Raw genomic sequence first — 16,939 nt, 5'->3', positions numbered from 1 at the left:
ACATTAATCCAAATGATGCCAAATTACAAAGATCTCAAGCCAACGGAAGTCATTGGAAGAATTCTTGCTCATGAGATGTCACTCAAGGATAAGGAGGAGCTCCATAACAAGTCAAGTGGTGCTTACAAAGCCTCATGTGAAGCTCCCACATCATCACGTGAGAAACAAACCTTCAATGAAGAATTGAGCCTAGTGGTGAAGAACTTCAACAAGTTCTACAAGAATAGAAGCAAAGAGAGAAGTTCCAAGTCAAGGTCCTACAATGACAAAAGATCTTCTAGTCGAGAGCGAAACTGCTACAATTGTGGAAGACCCGGACACTACTCCAATGAGTGTACGGCTCCCCACAAGAGAAGAGAAGATTCTCCCAAAAGAAGAAGTAGAAGAGAAGAATCACCATCGACGGAGAGAAGGAGTAGGGATGATCGTTATGAACGAAGACCCTCTCGGAGAAGCAAGGGTTCGGAAAGGAAGGAAAAGTCATCAAGGAGCTACACAAAACGAAGGCATCAAGCTCATGTTGGTGAATGGGTATCCGGCTCCGACTCCAACAGTCACTCCGAGAGAAGCTATCACTCTGACTCCGAATATACTCAAGATGAAGGTGTTGCCGGTCTAGCACTCGCCTTATCATGACAGTCAGTTTTCGGCTTTCTCTACTGAGGTGCTCATCCGGAAGAACCAGGACACAATCGCAGTAGTTCTCCCACCGCTACCTTAGCCGATATAATGAAACATAAGGTACCAAAGCATGGGAGCCGGGCAAACCCAACATTTGACCAAAGACATGATTCGGAGTTGATGCATATAATGCTATAAGTTCGGGGTGCCACACTGTCGAAAGTGTTCGGACTTCTTGCGCCGTATTATGGGGTAAATGAGAGCCCCTAGCGTACTTACCGTACCCGAACATATGGGTGCGGATTGTCGTAAATGGACATATAAGAGAGAAAAGAAAAAAACTTGAATAATGCAATGATAGACTATCGATATGCATTGTTATTTAAATAATACGTTGAAGCATACTGGTACAAGTAGTGCAATAAGCAGAAAGTAGGACAATTCAAAATGTCCTATCCCAGGGCAAGCTGCCCGTAGAGTAAAGAACGGGTATATCAATTATTATTAGAGACCACCTGGGGGTTCCTGTGTTTATCTTAGCTTCTTGCAGCATTGGTTGTCGCTTCCGGAATGTGTCCGGCAATTGTACTTACAGACAGGGCTTCCAGAGGGTTAGGCCCTGAAAGAGAAAAGGAATGATAAAGGTATACAGCCCCTAGGGCGGTTAAGCCACATTGCGGGGCGTGGATTTCGTCGCTTGACTAGGACTAGGACGGGGGCCGAATTGCTAGGCGAGCTCTGATCGTGCCAGGCGATCCTGTTGCAGCTTGTTCCGGACTCACTTGAAGGTGTCTGGGGGTTGTGACACCGAATGAGTGGTCTGCCTTAAAAGGCTGCTTTGTGCCTCTGCTGCAAGGGCCGCAGTGTGCTCTTCCGTGCGGAGTGAGCGTTCTGTGTTTCCATTTACTGTTATGACCCCCCTGGGTCCTGGCATCTTGAGCTTGAGGTGTGCGTAATGCGGCACTGCATTAAATTTTGCAAATGTTGTCCGTCCGAGCAGTGCGTGATAGCCACTGCGAAACGGGACGATATCGAAGAGTAACTCTTCGCTTCGGAAGTTGTCCGGTGATCCGAAGACCACTTCCAGTGTGATTGAGCCTGTGTAATGGGCCTCTACACCTGGGATGACGCCTTTAAAGGTGGTTTTGCTGGGTTTGATCCTCGAGGGATCGATACCCATTTTTCGCACTGTACCCTGATAGAGGAGGTGCAGGATGCTGCCGCCGTTCATAAGGACTCAAGTGAGGTGAAATCCTTCAATGATGGGGTCTAGGACCAGTGTGGCGGATCTGCCATGACGGATGCTAGTGGGGTGGTCCCTGCGATCGAAGGTGATCGGGCAAGCAGACCATGGGTTAAACTTTGGGGCGACGGGCTCCATCGCATAGACGTCCCTTAGTGCACGCTTCCGCTCCCTCTTGGGAATGTGGGTTGTGTATATCATGTTCACCGTCTTCACTTGTGGGGGAAACCCCTTCTGTCCATCTGTGTTCGGCAGCTGGGGCTCCTCCTCGTCATTTCTATGCAGCCCCTTGTCCTTGTTTTTGGCATTTAACTTGCCGGCCTGCCTGAACACCCAGCATTCTCTGTTGGTGTAATTGGCTGGCTTGTGGGGGTGCCGTGGATTTGACACGAGCGATCCAGTATGCGATCCAAACTGGACAGAGCCGGAGTATTTCTTTTAAATGGCTTTTTCCGCTGACCGGATCTAGAGCCTCTGAATCCGGCATTGACTGTCATATCTTCGGTGTTATCGCCGTTATTGCAGCTCTTTGGTCTGTTACGACGTTGCCTACCGTTAATATCTTTGGTATCTGAGGTGTCTGGATTCCTCAATGTGTTGTTGATGCGAGCCAGCCAGCTATCCTCGCCCGCGCAAAAGCGGGTCATGAGTGTTGTGAGGGCTGCCATAGATTTCGGCTTCTCCTGGCCGAGGTGGCGGGCGAGCCACTCGTCGTGGATGTTATGCTTGAATGCCGCTAGGGCCTCTGCGTCCGGACAGTCTACAATTTGGTTTTTCTTAGTCAGGAACCGTGCCTAGAATTGTCTGGCCGATTCTCCTAGCTACTGGGTTATGTGGCTCAAGTCATCAGCATCCGGTGGCCGCACATAAGTGCCCTGGAAGTTGTCAAGAAATGTGTCTTCCATATCCTCCCAACTGCCGACGGAATCTGCTGGCAAGTTGTTCAGCCAATGCCGACCTGGTCCTTTGAGTTTTAGTGGGAGGTACTTGATGGCATGTAGATCATCACCGCGAGCCATGTGGATGTGAAGGAGGAAATCCTCAATCCATACAGCGGGATCTGTTGTGCCATCGTATGATTCGATATTTACGGGTTTGAAACCCTCCAGGAATTCGTGATTCATAACTTCATCAGTGAAGCATAGGGGGTGTGCGGCACCTCTGTGCCGGGCTATATCCCGACGCAGTTCAGAATCTTGTCTGCTGTATTCGGCCCGACCAGATTTACTCTTGTTGTATCTGACACGATGATCATCATCCCGTGTTGGCGCGCGTGTCCGTGACCCGTATATTGACCTTGCGATTTTTTCCTTACTGTCCAATACGTCTCGCAGGTCCCTTGTGTTGTCCCGGGCCTTAGTATTTTTTATTGAGTGGCAGCGGGGTGTAGGCTGAACTTCAGGCTAAAACGCCTCTCTATCTTGGGCACGCAGTGGCCGGTCAGCCGCATCGTACACTAGTGATTGAGGTTTCAATGCTTCCTCCTCGAGGTGAGGTAGCAACCTGCATTTTGGGTAACTCTTGGAGGGGCGCTCGAGTTCATACTCCTTGGCCGCAAGGACTTCGGTCCACCTGTCTGCTAGCAAGTCTTGATCAGCTTGAAGCTGTTGCTGCTTTTTCTTTAGGCTATTTGCCGTGGCCATAAGCTAGCGCTTGAAGCGCTCTTGCTCAACGGGGTCCTCAGGCACGATAAATTCTTCGTCGCCGAGGCTCACCTCGTCTTCAGAGAGAGGCATGTAATTGTCCTCCTCCGGTTCTCCATCTACTGCCCGCTCTGGGGGCTATCTTGTTCGTCCTCCGGCTCTACATCATGCTGGAGGGGATTGTTGTTGTCTCCGGCACTATCCGGAGTGCTATTATCTCCTGTGACGGTATCACTGCTCTTGTTGTGGTGGGACATAGAGCGGCGCCGCTGACGTTGGCGCTTGGGTTGCTTCTTGGAGGGGTCATCATCCGCTGTCTCGTCGCCATTGCTTTTGGGGGTGTCCACCATGTATATATCGTATGCTGAGGTGGCGGTCCAACGCCCTGTGGGCGGTGGTTCCTGTTCCTCTCCGGCGTCGTCATCCATACCGTCGAATTCCTCGGAGACAAAGTCGAGCATGTCGATTAAGTCGTCGACAATGGCTATTAAGTGGGTGGTGGGTGGGCAGCGAATTTCTTCATCGTCCGCATCCCATTCTAGTCGGACATAGTTCGGCCAAGGTTCTTCTGACAGGGAGAGAGACCTTAACGAATTAAGCACATCGCCGAAGGGCGAGTGCTGAAAGATATCCGCGGAGGTGAACTCCATGATCGACGCCCAGTCGGATTTGACGGGCACAGATGTAAGCGGCTCGGGGTCTGTGGCCGGAGATGAATCCAGTGGTTCGGCGACACGGCTCTCGTAAGGGGTGAAGTCAGTATCCGGCTCTATCGCCACTGAGAGTGCGGCCTCCATAGCGGGATCCATCCCTCCGCTCTCGGATGCCGCGACTTGCTCCGGATTGATGGCCGGAGTAGTTGCAGATGCGATCTCCCGAACATTGTCCGATGGCAGAGTTACGTCATGCTCGTTGCGACTGTGCGGCGCGTCCGACATGGGCTGGAATCCGTCGAAGATCAAGTCTCCGGGGATGTCGGCCGTGTAGTTCAAGTTTCCAAATCTGACCTGATGGCCAGTGGCGTAGCTCTCGATCTGCTCCAGATGGCCAAGCGAATTGGCCCGCAGTGCGAAGCCGCCGAATACGAAGATCTATCTGGGGAGGAAAACCTCACCCTGGACCGCATCGTCACCGATGATCGAAGGAGCCATCGAGCCTTATGGTGACGGCACAGTGGAACTCTCAATGAAAGCACCAATGTTGGTGTCAAAACCGGCGGATCTCGGGTAGGGGGTCCCGAACTATGTGTCTAAGGCGGATGGTAACAGGAGGCAGGGGACACGATGTTTACCTAGGTCGGGCCCTCTTGATGGAGGTAATACCCTATGTCCTGCTTGATTGTTCTTGATGATATGAGTATTACAAGAGTTGATCTACCACGAGATCAGAGAGGCTAAACCCTAGGAGCTAGCCTATGGTATGATTGTATGTTGTCCTACGGACTAAACCCTCCGGTTTATATAGACACCGGAGGGGGCTAGGGTTACACAAGGTCGGTTACAAGGGAGGAGATATACATATCCGTATTGCCTAGCTTACCTTCCACGCCAAGGAGAGTCCCATCAAGACACGAGACGAAGTCTTCAATCTTCTATCTTCATAGTCCAACAGTTCGGCCAAAGGATATAGTCCGGCTGTCCGGAGACCCCCTAATCCAGGACTCCCTCACATATAAAGTCCATGGGATTGAGCTTTAGACTTAGCTTTGCGACATGTAGAGCATCAGGTGGTGAAGCGGTTGATGTCGCGAAACATCTTGGGCCAAAAATAGTTCTTGGAGAGCGTAGCAAAAGTCCTGTCACGTCCAAAATTTCCCATTAGTCCTCCTCCATGAGATTCCTGCAAAAGCAACAAACGAAGAGAAGACTCGGGGATGCAAAGCTTGTTAGCTCTCATAAGATATCCATCTTTGATGTAATAGCGTTCCCAAGAGGTATGCGTCAAGCATTTGGCATAAGGAGTAGCAAAAGTAGGATCATGCTCATACAAGTCTTTTACATGTTCAAAGCCTATGACATCCAATTCAAGTTGAGTAACATGCATGCATATGCGAGAAAGGGCATTCGCCACAATATTTTCCTTACATTTAATGTACTTGATGACATAAGGAAAAGACTCAATAAATTCACTCCATTTAGCATGATGCTTGTTCAACTTGGTTTGACCCTTAAGATACTTGAGCATTTCATGATTGGTGTGAATGATGAATTCATGAGGGCGAAGACAGTGTTCCCATTCGTGAAAAACTCGCACTAAAGCATATAGCTCTTTGTCATAGATGGGGTAATTGAGTTGAGCACCGGAAAGTTTCTCACTAAAGTAAGCTATGGGGCGCTTCTCTTGCGTTAACACACCTCCTATGCCATTACCACTAGCATTGCAATGAATCTCAAAGGGCTTGTCAAAGTTGGGTAATGCAAGCACGGGAGCATCAGTAAGCAAATTCTTAAGCTCATTGAAGTCAGTATCTTGGGATGGTCCCCAAACAAAGGGCACATTTTTCTTGCTCAAAGCATGCAATGGTGAAGCAATGGTGCTAAAGTCCTTCACAAATCTACGGTAGAAACCGGCTAGACCAAGGAATCTACGAACTTGATGCAAGTTGGTTTGTTGGGGCCAAGTTTTGATAGCATTGATATTAGAATCATCAACATGAACACCCTTAGAAGAAACAACAAAACCCAAGAAAACGAGCTTATCAACGCAGAAAAGGCACTTTTCCATGTTAGCAAAGAGATGCTCGCTTCGAAGAATTTGCAAAAAGGTTCGAACATGGGTGACATGGTCTTGAAGATATTTGCTATAAACAAGGATATCATCGAAGTAGACCACAACAAACACACCAATGTATGGGCGAAAGACATGATTCATAAGATGCATGAAAGTACTCGGTGCTTCCGATAGACCAATAGGCATGACTAATCACTCATACAACCCAAACTTGGTCTTGAAAGCGGTTTTCCATTCATCACCCTCTTGTATGCGGATTTGATAGTAACCACTTTTAAGACCAATCTTGGAAAATATAGTGGCACCACTAAGTTCATCAAGCATATCATCAAGGCATGGAATGGGATACCTATAGCGAACGGTGATAGCATTGATGGGTCTACAATCAGAGCACATGCAAAATATACCGTCTCATTTTGGCCGAAGAATGACCGGAACGGCACAAGGACTCAAACTTTCACGCACATGTCCATGGTCTATGAGATGCTTTACTTGCCTTTGTATTTCTTTGGTTTCTTTGGGATTGATGCGGTAGGGAGCTTTGTTCAGAAAGGGCGGTCCGGGGATGAGGTCGATGCAGTGCTCGATGCCTCGTAGTGGAGGTAGACCCGGAGGTAGCTCGTCGGGGAAAACATCTTGAAATTCCTGTAAAAGAGAAGACAACACTAAAGGTAGAGCGTGAGAGGTGTTAGCTTGTGTTGCATTGTCCTTGCACAAAAGGACATAGTGTAGGACACAAGATGGGTTCTCACACACTCCTCTTATCTCTCTTTTGGTGGAAAATAGGACTAAGTTCTTATTTTCGCTCATCGTGGAGGCACTCGATTTGGGCTTGTGGCGCTCACTCTCTTTTTGGTGGCTCTCTCTCTCACTATTCTCTCCGTGATGGGTGGCTTGCTTGTCGGTGATCACTTGGCTTGGATACATAGGTAGAATTACGTATTCCTTTCCCTTCATCTTGAAGTTGTAGTGGTTCGTTCGGCCGTTGTAGATGACACCTCTATCAAATTGCCATGGGCGTCCAAGAAGAAGGTGGCAAACAGTCATTGGAACGACGTCACACTCCAAAGTATCTTCGTAGGCGCCAATTTTGAAGGAGACTTGTACTCGATTCTTGACTTGGATAATTCCGGAGTCGCTAAGCCATTGAACTTTGTAGGGATGTGGGTGCTTCGTCTTGGGCAATTGGAGCTTGGAGCAAAGTTCTTCACTTGCGAGGTTACGACAACTCCCTCCATCGATGATGACCTTGACGGATCTTCCATTTATACTGGCCTTGGTGTGGAATATGTGGCATCGTTGGTCCTCTTCTTGTTGATGTTGGAGAGTCAAGACCTTGGAGACAACAAGAGCGGGACTTGAATCTTCATCGCAAAAGACTTGTTATGTGTCTTCTTCATTGATTTGTTGGTGTATGGTCACTTTCTCAAGGGCTTCCATCTCTCCTTCACTCATTGAGTCATAAGTGCCGTCGTTGTTGAGGATCATGGTCCGCTTGTTGGTGCGCTCATCGGATTGGTGGGCCTCTGCATGTGAAGCATTTGAAGGAACTCTTCTTGACGGTCTCATCGGTTGGGGTAGATGATGAGGGAGCTCTCGGCTTGAAGTTGCTTGTTGTAGGGGGATGCCTTGGGGTTGACGAAGCTTTCCTGGAACTTGACTTGTCGATGTTGTTGTAGAAGGCTTGGTAGACGGGGTTGGATTCGTTGAAGCTTGGTTGTTGGAGAAGCCGTATGATGGGGATCAGAACTTGGCATACTTATAATTGTCTTGCACTTGACATTGCGCTTTGGTAGCTTGATGAACTAGCTCGATGAGGTTCGAGTATGGTTGAAAGTCGATGATCTTCTTTATAAGATGGTTGAGTCCATTCAAGAAACGTGCCATTGTTTGATCATCATCTTCTGTGACATTGGCTCTTATCATGGCAATCTCCATTTCCTTGTAATACTCTTCACCGCTCTTTGTTCCTTGCTTGAGTAGTTGAAGTTTCTTGAAGAGGTCGCATTGTAGTAGGTAGGCACAAAGCGTTCTCTCATGACATCCTTCATTTGCACCCAAGTAGTGATGGGTGGTTCACCTCTTGCCTCACGACGCTCGATTACTTGTTCCCACCAAATGAGGACATAGTCTTGGAACTCAAGGGATGCCATCGCGATCTTCTTCTCTTCTTCATAGTTGTGCAAACGGAAGATTTTGCCGACCTTCAAAGCCCATGAAAGGTACTCTTCGGGATCGTTGCTTCAATTGAACTTGAGCATGGTGAACTTTAGCTTGCCGTAGCGTTGCTCTTCATTGTGTTGGGGTCGGGGATGATGACGCCCATGTTGTTGATGATTGTCAAACTCGTTGTGCTCTTGGCGAGGAGGGTTGTCGACCTCATGTTGCTCCTGTCGTGGAGGATTCCCATTCTCTTCATGCTCTTGGTGAACTTGATGTCCTTGGTGAGCTTGTGGAGGAACTTGTCGAGCTTGACATTGCATGCGAGCTTGAAATCTTCGTTCGTGAGCTTCTTCATGAAGTTCTTCTTCATGTGCACGAGCTTGTCGGCCTCGGTTGGCTACAACTCGACTTAAATCTCGGAGGGCATGATGAGCCTCAAGTGCTTGAGCTTCACGGAGTTGTTGTTCTTTCCGTTGTGCCTCAACATCTTGTGCATCTTGGTGTAAACGCGCTCGCTCTTCCTCTTCATGTTGGCATTGTCGTTGCCGTTCTCCTGCTAGCACAAAAGCCGCTTGGGTTTGACGTTGTCCATGCTCTTGAGAGTCGGTGTTGCGTAGAGGATTTAGGCTTTCTTGACGATCATTGCGCGCGGCACGTCGAAGAGTGTTCGATGTCGGTGTACTTGAGCCGGAGATGGTGAAGTCAGAGTGTCGACTTGAGCGGCTCCGTCTTGATGAGGACGAAGTGGAAGAAGAGCAGTTGAGCAACAAATCATGAATCTCGTCCATTCTTGTGTAGTTCTCTTGCTTGTGATCGTCGAGCTTGTGGTTGAAGTAGTCCCTTGTATGTTGCTCAGAGAGGCGGAAGTCGGCGGCGAGGTTGTCGATGCATTCACTCATTGCTTGTTGCTCTTGATGCAAAGCACGTTTTGCACCAAAGAGGTGGCTCTTGGTGACGTAGGAGTTCATGTCGTCGTCGTGCTCAATGAAGAGTGGGTTGGTAGAAGTACTTGGCCTATCCATCATTCCAATAGAAAAACATGAGTGGTAGAAAGAGAAGAACGTATACCAACCTTGACCGAAGTTGAAGGTGGATCAATGATCACACTAATGTGGAACAAGGAAATAGCACAATTGGTACCCATTCTTGTTGGTTTCTCACACCTACACAAGTAAAAGCTTATGGTGGAGCTTGGTTAGGATGGTGGCACAAAATTTGATGCAATTGTAAGTGAGCTTCAATAATGTTGGAAAAGATTCGCAAGTTTGCAATGCAACAAGTAGACCAAACAATATAATGTACACGGAAACACACACGCAAAAAGATAAGTGGGGTCGTGCAACCAAGGGTGAGCCAAACTGTGGAATCCACAGAAATGCTCTTGTTGCACAACACTAGAGAGATGCTAGCACGATTGCACAATAGGCGGATACAAGAACTTGTGCACAACCTACTTAGCGAAAATGCAACGACTTCTATCCCAAATATTTCTTTATGCAAGGTGTTGCTATGATATGATCCAAGATGATCGAGTATGACAATCTTAATGTTGTATGATGCTATGGTTCTTCCTTAAAAGCTCTTTGCTTATCTTTCCCTTTTGCTTAAAATCTTGTTTGGCTCTTTGTTGTTTGATCTCTTTTCTCATGCAATGCTTCACGAACCAAGATAGCAATTGTGTATGCGATGACAACCTTGTGACACAAGAGATGATACCAATATATGCACGAATAATGTATGTATGCTATGGGAAGTATGATCACTAATGTGCACAAGTCTCGTTGCCGGCAATAATCAAAAGCTAGTCTCGATGGGTAAGCGACGCAAAGGAGTAAGGCTATGATGGCTATCAATGTAATGTCAAGAATGATATGTACAATACCAAGGTGATGTTACCGTTTCTTGCGTACGGTATGGTGTCAAAATGGTGGCACGAATACCAAGATGTAGTCTATGTGGTCGTTGTTGATGACGCGTCCATGGCGAAGATGAGCGACGGAGATGTTGATGTCGAACCTTACCTAAATAGCCGAAACACAATAGGACACGGAACCGCAACTCAAATTCTCAAAGGTCGAAGTGGCAAAACGTGTCGGGATGCGAAACGGGTAAGCAATGGTGGTGGCATGCGGAAGTGGCGATGGTGTATAGGTGGAGGTAGTGCGTATGCGGAAGTGGGACGTGGTGGCGACTAAACTGAAAAATTTCAGTTTCGTCAGGGTACATCGGATGTCCAGGATGGGCCGGTCATCCGGTCATCGGACGTACAGTGCCTGGGCGAAATTTCGGGCACAGGAAGAACAACTAGGGTTCGTGATGGGGAGGTTGAAAATGGTCAAATCCGGAGGATTTTGTGGATGGAAAGGGTGGAGACAAGGGGGAAAAGGTAGATCCACTCAAGGCAAAGCAAATCCACGGATCAAATCCAACAAAATTTCAACACCAACAAATCACAAAAAAAATTGGGGATATTTTTGTGGGGAATTTTTGAATTATCGACAAAATCAACAAAAACAAGGCTAGAAACACAACGGGGAGGCTCCGAAATCGTGATCAATGTGGCTCTAGATACCAAGATGATGTAGGGTGGAACCCTAGATGGCTGATCTTTCACGAAAGGAGCGGATCCTGCGAAGAACATGAGGGGAAATCACAAAGGGGCACAAAGAGAAACACTCAAACCAACAAGATTAAGTCACAAATATGCTAGATCCTCGAGTACATAAGTGATCACACGATCCACGGTCAACTAGGGACGATACAAAGGTAGCCGGTCTTCTCCGTGAGGAGGTATTGAGGTCTTCTCTGCAAGGAGATCTTGAATCCAAAGGGATCTTCTCCAAAGAGGGGCCGTGTTCTCTCTCGTGGAGTAGATCCGATGTGGATGAGCAATGCTCTATCTCTAATATGAGCTAAACCAATGCTAACCCTAGCTAGAAGGAATAGGAGGTCTATTTATAGTCTAAGTGCATGGGCTGCGGCCCAACACATAACAGCACACAGGCGTCGGACATCCGGGAGTCACCGGTCGTCCGGAGGCTCATGAGGGTCCAGACGTCCGGTGCCTGTCGGACATTCGTAGATTCGGCTCGAGTGGTCTTCGGTCGGACGCCCGGTCGGGGTCGGACGTTCGGGGCGTCGGTCGTCCGTAGAGATTCTGAAGTTTGTAGTTTTGGCTCGGGTGTGGAAGTGTCGGTCGTCCGGAGAGGGCTGGACGTCCGGAGCCTGGAGTTCGTCGGACGTCCGGGGTTCGTCGATCATCCGGAGCCTGGGAACTTTGAGCAGTTCTTCTTCTTGTCCAATGGACTTGGCGTCCTCACCATCTTGTCTGTGGCTTTCCTCCAAGCACCTGATCACACATAGGGTTTCCACTTGAGGTAGTAGCCAATTCTCATGCATGGAAGGTGGTAGTTCGGAGAGGAGTGAGTTCACCTTATCTTCGATAGCCTTTGCTCGGGCTCTTGTCATTGGTCCAAGTGGTGTCGTAGGAGATGTAGGCAGGTCCATGGGGATGGCCTTGGGATGCTCAGCATCAACGAAGGCATCAGTAGATGTAGTTGGAGCTGGTGGAGTAGGTGCTAGAGGTGGCACTGAAGCTGTTGCTGCTGGTGCAGATGAAGTAGCTCTTCTATCTGACACTGGCACTGCAGCTGACCTCTGACCTCTTGGCACTAGCTGAAAAGCATCCATAGTTGCCTTCCCTCTCTTCTCCTCTGCTTCCTCCTGGAGCTGCTCGACTTTGAGATCAAGATCATAAAACTTTGTCTCAATGATCCTCTCCAAGCTCTCCTGATTCTGAGTCAGGGTGGCCAAGCCCTTCTCAATCCTCAAAGTTTCCTGAATCAGATAACCTAGCTGATCTTGTTTGCTCTTTAAGAACACCTGACATGCTTCCTCACCACTTGGCATCCTTGCAGCCCTTTCTGCCTTTGCCTTTGCCCTCTTCTCTTGTGCTTGTTTTGATGAAGGATCATCCTCATTCATCACAACTGTGTTATCCTCAAATTATTGGTGCAAAGGTAGGTGTTCCTTGTCCAACAAGTAAGTGATTGTGCCCATCTTGGAGTTGATGAGCACCTGAATGTGTGGAGCATACCCACAAGATCTTTTCTGATCTGCAGCAGTCCTCTTGATTGCGTCAACAATCAGACTCATGACCTTGAATTTTTGAGGAACATCAAATATCTGCAGCAAGTTGATTGAATATCCTCTTATCATCTTGTAATCTCCAGATTTGGGTAATAGAGTATGCCTTAAGATTGTGTTGATTGTAGGCAGACCAGACAACAGATGATGCACAGATCCAAGCTTGTGTGTCTCCAAAGCTTTGTCTGGGATCTCCTTGTACATGTTTGCCATTGAGTTGTGGTCCTTCTTCTTCTTGGCATACACATCCAAATCATCCTCGTGCTCTTATGGGGCATTGATCAACTTGGCCCACTCATCAACAGTTGATTGGTACCTTGTACCTTCAGACATCCATATAATTCTACCATCTGGATAGTAATGAGATTTAGAATAGAACTACATAATGAGCTCATCATTCCATTTGGTAAGCTTCTGTCCCACAAACTCATCAACTTCACAAGCTTTGAAGCTTTCATGCACTCCTGGGAAATAGTCTTCATTCTCATCAATGAATTCCCAATCAACCCACTTCATATCACAAACTATAGGCTTCTTGTTAAGCAGAATGGTCTCAGAGAAATCCTATTGTTCCATGGTGTGGAACCTATAGTCCACTGCAGTCCTGCTCCTCACAGCATAGGGATCAGTCTGTCTCCAAAGTCTTAGTCCAGCATCCTTCCTGATGTTCATATCCACAACCAGTGGATGAGTGTCATTGTGTTCTGGAATCTTTGGTTTCAGTTTTCTCAGCACTTGGGCTTCTGCATCTTCTTCTTCAACTTTAGGCATTGGGGCCTTGTTCTTCTCTTCGGCTGGAATATTCCTGGTGCTTCTCTTCGGCTTAGAAGGCTTCTGAGTTTGAGCTGCAGCCTTGGGGGAAGTCTTGGGCTTTGAAGTGGCAGCCCCTAACTTAATGGTATCCCTCATAAGCTTCTTGGACATGGGTGCTGGTGCAGCATCCTCTTCCTCTTCATCTTCTTCTGGATCTCTCATTATAGAGGATCTACCAATGACTCTGGCAGTGGTCTTCTTGATCCTCTCTGATGTAGGGTAGAACCCTAGGGGCCGATCTTTCATGATAGGAGCGGATCCCGCAATGAACACGAAGAACACAAGGGGGGAACGAGGGGAACACAAAGGAAAGCACGAGAGAAACACTAAACCAACACAAGATAGTCACACATGTGCTAGATCCTCGGATACATAAGAGTTCACACGGTACACGATCAACTACGGACGATACAAGGGTAGCCAGTCTTCTCCGTGAGGAGGTCTTGATGTTCTTCTCCGCGAGGAGGTCTTGAATCCAAAGGGATCATCTCCGAAGAGGTAGCGGTCTCTCTCGAGGAGTAGATCGGAAGTCGATGAGCGTAGCTCGATATCTGAAATGAGCTAAACCAACGCTAACCCTAGCTAGGATGAATAGGAGGTCTATTTATAGTCTAAGTGCAAATGGGGTCGAAATTAGGGTACATGGGCCTCGGGCCCAAATCTGGACCCAGCCAGGTACCGGATGTCCGCTGGGGACCGGTCGTCCGATGTCTCAGGAGCGGCCGGACATTCGGGGGCTGCCGATCGTCCGCTCATTCTGGCTCGGGTGCTGGTGTAGCGGATTTCCGGTGGCTGCCGGTCGTCCAGTCGTCGGTCGTCCGCTGGCACCGGTCGTATGCTCATTTGGCTCGGGTGCAGGGGCACCGGTCGTCCGGTCTGGGCCGGACGTCCGCTCATTGGGGTTCGGCTAGAGCATCAGGCGCCGGACGTCCGGTCTCGGCCGGTCGTCCGTTGGCTGGGACTTTTCCTGCAGCGCTCCTTCTTCTCCGTCTTCTCGTCCATATTCTTCTTCTTCTTCTTGTCCTTGCTTCTTAGATTCTCCATGATACCTGAGTATGCAAAAAATTTCCATATGAGGTAGTAGCCATGTATCATGTGCATCGAAGTGGAATTGTGAGAGGAGAGATGTCACCTCGGTTTAAAGAGCTCTTGCACGTGCTCGTGTCATTGGTCCAAGAGGTGTCATAGGAGATGTAGTTGGGTCCACGGGGATGGCCTTGGGATGCTCCGCATCATCTCCCCTCCCTTGTGGAAGATCCGTCCTTGGATCAAATTCTTCATCACCATGGAAGGGAGAGAGATCTTTGACGTTGAAGATGTCGCTCACGTTGTACTTGTCACGAGGGAGGTCGATCTTGTAAGCATTGTTGTTGTAGCGTGCGAGCACCTTAAAGGGTCCATCCCCTCGTGGTCGAAGTTTGGACTTGCGTTCTTGGGGAAAAGCGGTCCTTGCAAAAGTGTAGCAACACAAGATCTCCGGTGTTGAATACCATAGGTTGCTTGTTGAAGTTGAGCTTAGTCGCAAGGCGTTTAACTTGGCGCTCGATGTTGTTTCTTGTATATTCATGCACCTTCTTGAGATGTGTCGCTCGTGCACTAGCGTCCAAATTGATGCGCTCTTGTAGTGGTAGAGGAAGAATGTCCAATGGTGACAATGGGTTGAATCTGTTGACGACCTCGAAGGGAGACTTGCCGGTTGTTGAGTGTCTTGCTCGGTTGTAAGTGAACTCGGTGATAGGTAGGCACTCCTCCCACTCCTTGATGTTCTTCTTGATGAGTACTCGGAGTAGAGCGGAGAGTGTGCAGTTGGTAACTTCCATTTGGCCGTCGGTTTGTGGATGATACGCCGTGGAGAATAGTAGTTTGATTCCGAGCTTGGCCCATAGGGTTTTCAAAAAGTAGCAAAGGAACTTGACGTCACGGTCTGAGACGATAGTCTTTGGCACTCCATGTAGACGCAATATTTCCCTACAAAAGAGATTAGCAACATGTGAAGCATCGGCTATCTTGTTGCAAGGAATGAAATGTGCCATCTTTGAGAAATGGTCCACAACGACAAATACCGAATCCTTCCCATTTCTAGTCCTAGGCAAACCAAGTACAAAGTCCATACTAATGTATTCCCATGGTTGATATGGAATTGCTAGAGGCATATAAAGGCCATGGGATTCAGCTTTGGACTTAGCTTTGCGACATGTAGAGCATCGGTTGGTGAAGCGGTTGACGTCGCGGTACATCGTGGGCCAAAAGTAGTTCTCAGAGAGTGTGGCGAAAGTCCTGTCGTGTCCAAAATGTCCCATTAAGCCTCCTCCATGAGATTCCTGCAAAAGCAATAAACGAAGAGAAGACTAGGGGATGCAAAGTTTGTTAGCTCTCATAAGATATCCATCTTTGATGTAATAGCGTTACCAAGAGGTGTGCGTCAAACACTTGGCATAAGGAGTAGCAGAAGTAGGATCGTGCTCATACAAGTCTTTTATATGCTCAAAGCCAATGACATCCAATTCAAGTTGAGTAACCAGCATGCATATGCGAGAAAGGGCATCCTCCACAATGTTTTGCTTACCCTTAATGTACTTGATGACATAAGGAAAAGACTCAATAAATTCACTCCATTTAGCATGACGCTTGTTCAACTTGGTTTGGCCCTTAAGGTACTTGAGTGTTTCATGATCGGTATGAATGATAAACTCATGAGGGCGAAGATAGTGTTCCCATTCATGCAAAACGCGGACTAAAGCATATAACTCTTTGTCATAGATGGGGTAATTGAGTTGCGCGCCGGAGAGTTTCTCACTAAAGTAAGCTATGGGGCGCTTCTCTTACGTTAACACACCTCCTATGCCATTACCACTAGCATCGCAATGAATCTCAAAGGGTTTGTCGAAGCTGGGTAAAGGAAGCACGGGAGCATGAGTAAGCAAATTCTTAAGTTCATTGAATGCGGTATCTTGGGATGGTTCCCAAACAAAAGACACATTCTTCTTGCTCAAAGCATGCAAAGGCGAAGCAATGGTGCTAAAATCTTTCACGAAGCGACGATAGAAACCCGCAAGGCCAAGAAAACTACGTACTTGAAGCAAGTTTGTTGGATTTGGCCAAGTCTTGATAGCATTGATCTTGGACTCGTCAACATGAACACCCTTAGAGGAAACAACAAAACCCAAGAAAATGAGCTTGTCAACGCCAAAAAGGCATTTCTCCATATTAGCATAGAGATGCTCTTTTCGAAGAGTTTGCCAAACGGTTCGGACATGGGTGACATGCTCTTTGAGAGACTTGCTAAAAACAAGGATATCATCGAAGTAGACCACAAAAAATACACCAATGTAGGGGTGAAAGACTTGATTCATAAGACGCATGAAAGTACCCGGTGCTTCCGATAGACCCATTGGAATGACTAACCACTCATACAAGCCAAACTTGGTTTTGAAGGCGGTTTTCCATTCATCACCCTCTTGTATGCGGATTTGATAATAACCACTCTTAAGATCAATTTTGGAAAAGATAGTGGCACCGCTAAGCTCATCAAGCATATCATCAAGGCGTGGAATGGGATACCTATAGCGAACGGTGATAG

This window comes from Triticum dicoccoides, chromosome 2A, assembly GCF_002162155.2.
Source record: "Triticum dicoccoides isolate Atlit2015 ecotype Zavitan chromosome 2A, WEW_v2.0, whole genome shotgun sequence".
NCBI classification, from domain to species: domain Eukaryota; kingdom Viridiplantae; phylum Streptophyta; class Magnoliopsida; order Poales; family Poaceae; genus Triticum; species Triticum dicoccoides.
Note: the sequence above shows the minus strand (reverse complement) of the source record.